Source organism: Aplidium turbinatum, chromosome 10 (genome assembly GCF_918807975.1).
Source record: "Aplidium turbinatum chromosome 10, kaAplTurb1.1, whole genome shotgun sequence".
Lineage (NCBI taxonomy): Eukaryota > Metazoa > Chordata > Ascidiacea > Aplousobranchia > Polyclinidae > Aplidium > Aplidium turbinatum.
The window spans coordinates 12,060,154-12,068,062 of record NC_137481.1 but is presented as its reverse complement, the minus strand read 5'-3'; the positions used below and the strand labels follow the sequence as shown (position 1 = coordinate 12,068,062).

The following is a 7,909-nucleotide window of genomic DNA, read 5'->3' as shown; positions in this document are numbered from 1 at the left end:
AGGCAACATATATCTATGTCAGGATTGATACATTGCTCCGTCAAGTTCACATCTGCAGTAGTCAACTAACTATACGTGGCAGTTAATTAACTGTACCGGTATCCGTGGCAGTTTACTCAATACACCGTTTTTGGTATGTTGGATTTTTCTACGTTATAGATAAAATAAAGTCAAATGAACTATTCCATATTAATCGGTCACTTCTTTCTTTCAGTTTTTGACAGTAATTCTCTTCCCCATAGAATATTAGTAGTAACTGTATATAAAATATTAAATGATACTATTTCGACAAAACTCTGCACATTGAAAACTTCCGTGAAGCACGAAGATAAGAAATGTGAGTTTGTTATTGATTTTGCATATAATGTTAGTTTACCCTATTGTTAGCATAAATATAGCTTTTGGAGTAGGCTGGTAATATATTTCTGGCAAAAATATATAATATGTTTTACATTCATAAGTCATAATTAAATGTTTATGGGGTCACTTTGCACAGTATATTTTATTACACAGTTACTAACAAAAATATTATTTATCTTAGACTGACAATACCTAGAAAGCATAAAAGATCACTTGGATCAAGGAGCTACAAGGACTATGATGAAGAGAATTTACAGAAGGCAGTAGACTCTGGTCTGTCTCTAAGAAAAGCTGCAGAGGAGTGTGGAATCCCAATGCGACCTATCAAACATAAGCGACAAGCGTGATAAACGTCATTTACAGATGTTGGAAAACCAACAGCATTTTCAGATGCTGAAGAGCATGCCTTAGTCCACATCATTCAAACATGTGGTTATTGGGGCCAGCCCCTTGATATATTGGACGTCAGAATGATTGGTCACAGAATACTAACACAACCAGGAAAGACTGTTGCTGCCTTTTGTAACAATATTCCAGGTTCTGACTGGAGTTACTCTTTGCTCAAACGAAATGAAGCTGAAATTACCCAACGCCACTGCCAAAATATAAAGCGTGGTCAAGCAGAAGTAAGTGCTGAAACTGTGAGTGTGTACTTTAACAATCTAGAAGAAAGTCTTCTGAATGTGGATGTGGAACCACAGGCAATAATAAACTATGACGAAACAAACTCATCAGACGACCCAGGCAAGAAGCGATGCATATTCAAATGTGGAATCAAATACCCTGAGATAATTATGAATCATTCAAAAGGATCAACATCTATTATGTTTGCTGGCACTGCATCGGGAAAAATGTTGCTAATGTACACTGTGTACAAAGCAGAGCACCTTTGGGATACATGGATGGAAGGAGGCCTAACGCATGCACGATATAACAGATCAAAGTCAGGTTGGTTCGACCATGCTTGTTGTAACGATTGGCTTCACACTATAATTTTGCCATATATCAGAAACATCGATGGTCCAAAAGTATTGATTGGTGACAACCTGAGTTCCCATCTCATCTCATTTCGCAAACCGCAATTACCATTAATTGAAATGGCAATTAGGTCTAGGTACACTAAAAATTACAATTATTTAAATTAGGATTATTTAAAATGATCACTTAAATTCAAGCTATATAATTAAATAACATAAGCACGAAGTTCGCAAATCTGAATGGATTGCTCTGATTACATTTAGTGATGGAAAAGCAACTGGGCCGCTTGAAATGCTCAACATAGCGGACGGGCAGAAAGCTTTGTGGCATTTCAAAATATTGTATTTTACTGTAAATGGTTAGGTGTAAAGTTTCGTCTGATAATTTCATTTGTGGACTGTTATTTTATAAATAAACTTTCCAAGGAATCAGGTTTTTTCTGGAAGCTCCTACGTTCTTTTCTATGTCAATTCATGTTCATTTCATGTTTTTAAGTTTGAAGTAGATTAGCCTGTCTGATGCATTCACTTTGTTTCAGGTAAATTTTAGCAGGATAGAAGTATTCATGGGAGCTTACAACAAAAGTGGTACCCATTGGAATCTACTGGTATGTATACTTGTGTAGGCTACTCTGTTCTTACCGTATGACTTTGCTTTGCAGTGGCATATAATGTAACTTTGCCCATGCGCAATTGCGCATGCCCAATGTTTCAGATAGCCTATATATAAGTGTTATTTTGTACTGCAATAGAAAAACTTTGCTATGTTATCATCACATTTGCAGATTGCAACTTGACTAGGTAAACTTAACTTGTAGGCCTAAAAAGGCTGTTCCTCTCTCTTCATCGTGTGTGTCCAATGCAACTAATTTTGTTCACAGTATGTTCACATACCTTTTTCCACGGTTTATCTGGTTGAACCATATGGGACGACAAAAGAAGGAAGTTCTAAAGCATGTGACAGTTTAAAGTGAGAGTAGGCTATGATTTTTAAAAAGTTTAGCTTCGCATAACTCACATTGTTTTGCATTGCAATGTGTATATTATGTTCATGTGTAATGTTTTTGCGGATTATGGTACATGTAGGGCGTGAGACCAGAGGGGGGGGTACCCAAAAAATAGTATATCCAATTTTATTTTGATAGATATACTAAATCTAGGCTGTATACCAGATTTTAGGTCAAAATATTGAAAAACCATTTATTAGGGGCAAAAAGTGTGATTTTTGACCCCAGCGAGGGATTTTTTTCATAAAAATTAATTTTGGTTATAAAATCTGACACAGTTGAGAGAATCAGTTGATTTAAAAGTGTATTCCTACTCATTTTTCAGCAATGAATCTATTTATGGTGGTTAAAATCATCTATCTCATGTAGAAAGTGGCCAAAACTTGATTTTTCTTCCAAAAATACTGAAAAAATACCCCTCGAAAAATAAATTATTGTAAAAATCTTCTTGCTGTGCCCCCCACATCCCAATTCCAGTATTTTAAGCCCTCTTGTGAGATGGTCAGAATAAATCCAAACATTTTGGTGGAAGAAAAAGTGAAAAAGCTCTTGAAATGGCCAAATGGTACCATTTTTACTGCAGGCAAAAGTTTCGAGAAAATTACCAAAATTATTTACCATTCTCATTTATTTTGACAGATTGTTAATATTCTAAGTTTTTGAGTAGTATGGCTCCTACATCTACTGATTATGTGTTTTGTTTCAATGATAAGCTGCCACTGAAGTATGAAATTGTGTTTGGAGTTATTGACAAATCCAAGAATGGGCCTCCATCTGGGCCGCAAGAAACCAAACTACGGAAGGAAGTTATGATATGTATGACCAAGTCCTTATTGGATATTTGGAAGAAGGCATTTGGAGATGGTGACTTGCTTCTGCCCTATGCACTGGTTAGAAGAGAGCTCGTTAGCCTCTAGACAGACTTTCATAATTCAGTAACTTTCTTACAAGTTGCGCGTGATTGCTGTAGAAAAACCGTACTCCCATCGATTCTTAGCGAAGAATTCATCTTTGTTACGCTGATTCGATGTCATCGATCGTTCGTGCTATGCAATGACGATTTGTATTGCTAGTTCCTGTGTTATTTCTTGGCGGACATGACCGCCGTGTCCGCCGTGAATTTCGAGGCCTGCATTCACCATCAATATTGTTTCTTTGAGTAGTATCATACAACAGAGATGTTCAAGTGTTTGTTCAAATCTTTCAATCGTTTCAACTCTGTTTTATGATACTACTCAAAGAAACAATATTGATGGTGAATGCAGGCCTCGAAATTCAAGGCGGTCATGTCCGCCGTCACAGCATGTGATGTCAGCGGAAAGTACCATCTAGGTCAGTCATATTTGTCCGCCGAGAAATAACACAGGAACTAGCAATACAAATTGTCATTGCATAGCACGAACAATTGTTGCAAGAATATAATTTTCCGCGCATTCTAGCGCGCATCTGGAAAATGAAAATACTGTATGATATCATTAGCTTCCATTCAAGCAGGAAAACTTTTGATTTTTACGTTGCTTCAACGATCGATGACATCGAATCAGCGTAACAAAGATGAATTCTTCGCTAAGAATCGATGGGAGTACGGTTTTTCTACAGCAATCACGCGCAACTTGTAAGAAAGTTACTGAATTATGAAAGTCTGTCTAGAGGCTAACGAGCTCTCTTCTAACCAGTGCATAGGGCAGAAGCAAGTCACCATCTCCAAATGCCTTCTTCCAAATATCCAATAAGGACTTGGTCATACATATCATAACTTCCTTCCGTAGTTTGGTTTCTTGCGGCCCAGATGGAGGCCCATTCTTGGATTTGTCAATAACTCCAAACACAATTTCATACTTCAGTGGCAGCTTATCATTGAAACAAAATACATAATCAGTAGATGTAGGAGCCATACTACTCAAAAACTTAGAATATTAACAATCTGTCAAAATAAATGAGAATGGTAAATAATTTTGGTAATTTTCTCGAAACTTTTGCCTGCAGTAAAAATGGTACCATTTGGCCATTTCAAGAGCTTTTTCACTTTTTCTCGCACCAAAATGTTTGGATTTATTCTGACCATCTCACAAGAGGGCTTAAAATACTGGAATTGGGATGTGGGGGGCACAGCAAGAAGATTTTTACAATAATTTATTTTTCGAGGGGTATTTTTTCAGTATTTTTGGAAGAAAAATCAAGTTTTGGCCACTTTCTACATGAGATAGATGATTTTAACCACCATAAATAGATTCATTGCTGAAAAATGAGTAGGAATACACTTTTAAATCAACTGATTCTCTCAACTGTGTCAGATTTTATATCCAAAATTAATTTTTATAAAAAAAATTCCCTCACTGGGGTCAAAAATCACATTTTTTGCCCCTAATGAATGGTTTTTCAATATTTTGACCTAAAATTTGGTATACAGCCTAGATTTAGTATATCTATCAAAATAAAATTGGATATACTATTTTTTGGGTAACCCCCCCTCTCTGGTCTCACGCCCCTAGTACATGTTTAAGCAAAGCCTGGTTGCCATTTCTGTGTTTTAGGCTACACAGTGTTTGCTTTAGAATATTCTTTACCACACGAGTGAGCAAAACGGACATGGCGTTGAGAGAGGTGTGCTGGGTACCAGGGGAGTTGTTTCATCCGAAACAATACGACGCCAACAATTGTGGCATTTTTGTGATCAAGGTAAGAATCCAGCTTGCTTAAACAACACAATCATACTTCTAAATTCTTATATTTTCGACAGCCCATAAGATGATGCTACTAAACAAAAATATGTCAAAAATCCATTTCTTGAAACAACATTTTCTTTTGAGATGCAAGAGAAATTGGTTTGTTATAGTCTAGGAAACATCCGTGGCGACTGACGATGGTACACTATTGGCAACTATTTTGCGTGTTTATCACATACGTAGTCTTTGCTGTAGCCTACATTACTATGGTATATAAACTTATTGGTTAAATGTAGCCCATTCCATACAGATGGTATTGGGCTTGATATTGTTTTGCACTACAGATTGCCGGACTTTTATTGCAGACTTGCAGTGAAAATAGGCCTACTACCCTACATTAGAACAGTTAGTTTCTGGAAAGAGGCGCGCTTTATATCAGAACGCGCCTCAGCCCTGGCATGCAGCCTTCATTTTCATCGATGTTTATTGCCCATCACAGATTAACCAACATCTAAACAGACCCATGGCGAAGATGAAGCTACTTGTACAGCTTTTCTGCAAATCCGGTTCTTTTCAAAACTTTAGTGCCCTCATCATTGTTGATGTGTTGAAGCCTAATGGACTATCAAAGTGAAATTCATCAAACATGGAGTCAAAAACTGAATTGTTGTTCACTCTACTTCCAACGGTTCTAGGCCTTCGAAAGAATCTTCCTTTGTTTGTTTGTTATCTTTATCCTGCATTGCGGGAAAGCGGACTTGAGCGCTATGCATCGGTGTACGCCTTCCGACGCGGACGTACACCTGACCCACGCTGCAGCCGACGACAATGTCTGTTTCTGGTTGTCCACTTTACTTATGACTTAAATTTGGTACTACCCATTACTCGAAATTGATCCCTGGGTAGAGGCAATTATTTCCAATTCCTTATTTCCTCAGATAACGGCAACAGCGAAACGGCAATAAATTTCCTAGTAGCCGAATATATTGATTTTGTGTGTGTTTTCATGGATTGACATTTTTGTTTGAAATGTTTTGATTTAACGTTTTGTTTTAATTTTTATCTTAAATTCATGCTCTATGCGGAAATCTTGCATTACGGTATGCAAAGACAACTTTGGTCCTCAAAAGATTGCAAATAGGATTGTTCTATTCCCTACGATCGTTTGATGAAGGTCCCAAATTTTTATGTAATTTTTACAGGTCCCCGGTGTGAAAAGGTTGGGAATCGCTGCTTTATAATTTTGGAGTCGATGTCGTGTTTAATAAGATATTGTGTTTCTTTTAGCGTACCGTAGTAGCCTGATGTGAACCTTCTGGCTTAACATGAAATAAAATACAAATAAACCAATAGCCTACATACGGTACTACATAGGCTAAAGAAGTTAAGTATTTATTTTCGGACTAACACATTATCTTGGTAGTGACGAAATTTATAATTAGCAATATGATTTTCAATCCAGTACATCATGAGCTAAGCCTGAAGGTGAAGGCTAACAAAATTAAGGGCATAACAGTCTGATGTATGTAGGGCCGTTGAGAGGATAATTGTCCAGTTATTTGGTCAAGTTGTAAATTAGGCCTACTACGTTTTCATAAATATATTTGCATTGACAAAATTTTGTTTGCACCACCAAAATGGTTAATGCAAAACTGTTTGAACGTTTTATTTTGAATCATCTATTGCCTTTCTTGAATACCAGTGACAATCAATTTGGGTTTAAGTCTGGTCATAGTACTGACATGAGTGTTTTTTCATTAAAACAAGCAGTATCTTCTCATATCAGTCATGACACTCCTGTATATTCTGTCTTTTTGGATGCTTCAAATACCTTCGACAAAGTCAATCATCATTTATTGTTTGAAACGCTTATCACACGTAACGTGCTTATGTATTTTGTTTGCTAAAATGGGAATACTGTTATAGTAAACAAACCATGCAAGTGATGTGGGGAGGTCACTTGTCCCAATCATTTACTGTGTCCAACGGAGTCAGACAAGGTGGGGTGTTAAGCCCCTATCTTTTTGCCGTATATTATATTGATTAGCTTATGAGCTCAATAAAACAAAAGTTGGTTGCTATGTTGGCAACTCTTGTCTAGATCATAGCCTGTTATGTTTGCTGATGACATTCGCTGCATCTCGCCTAGTTTGTGTGGCTTAGAAAATTTGTTAGATGTTTGCCACAAGTATGCTGTTGAACATGAAATTACTTTCAATTCTAAAAAGTCATTTGGTATGTTATTCTCCCCAAAAAATTTTTATCTTTCACGTGCTCATTTGCTACATCTAGGTAAATCTGAAATTGTGTTCACAGACTCTGTAAAATACCTCGGTGTATTTATTGAGAGTTCTCTCTCAGATGAAAATGATATTTCAAGGCAAGTACGCTCTCGGTACTGTGCTGCAAATAATGCAAAATCTCATTTTTCGAAATGCTCACCCGCTGTAAAAAACATTGTAACTTATTTAAATCTTATTGTATGTCGTTTTACTCATCCCAGTTGTGGAACAAGTTTAGATCTTCTGTAATATAATATATTCTATATTCTTCTATAATAAGTATTAGGATGTTTCATTTTTTCACGATTTTTGAAATTGAAAATGCTTGGGGTCTAATCAGATCGGATTTTGGCCACAAACAGCCGATCCAAAATATTTTTTCGATCGGACGATTTTTAGAGGGTGCGCGGCCCCCCCAAAGTTTGAAAATTTGAAGCGTGGGAAAATTTACAGGAAATATGTGATATCTCGGTAACGGAAAGTGATAGGAAGACGTGTAAGGTGTCAACTTGTTCGGAATGGCCAACTTCCTATCTGCGTTTAATACATTTTACTACCCTATCTGCAACGAAAAAAAAGTTAATTGCGAAAAACTGTGTTTTTCATATTTTTGATGT

At 36.7% G+C, this 7,909-nt stretch overlaps 1 long non-coding RNA gene across 1 annotated transcript; it reads left to right on the top strand.

Annotated features, from left to right (window-relative positions):
* Positions 1 to 2,275: 2,275 nt before the first annotated feature.
* On the top strand, positions 2,276 to 7,659 carry LOC145778792 (uncharacterized). Its single transcript, XR_014290466.1, has 3 exons — positions 2,276 to 2,307; positions 4,900 to 5,023; positions 5,510 to 7,659. It is a non-coding gene; the product is annotated as an uncharacterized LOC145778792 (long non-coding RNA).
* Positions 7,660 to 7,909: the final 250 nt, after the last annotated feature.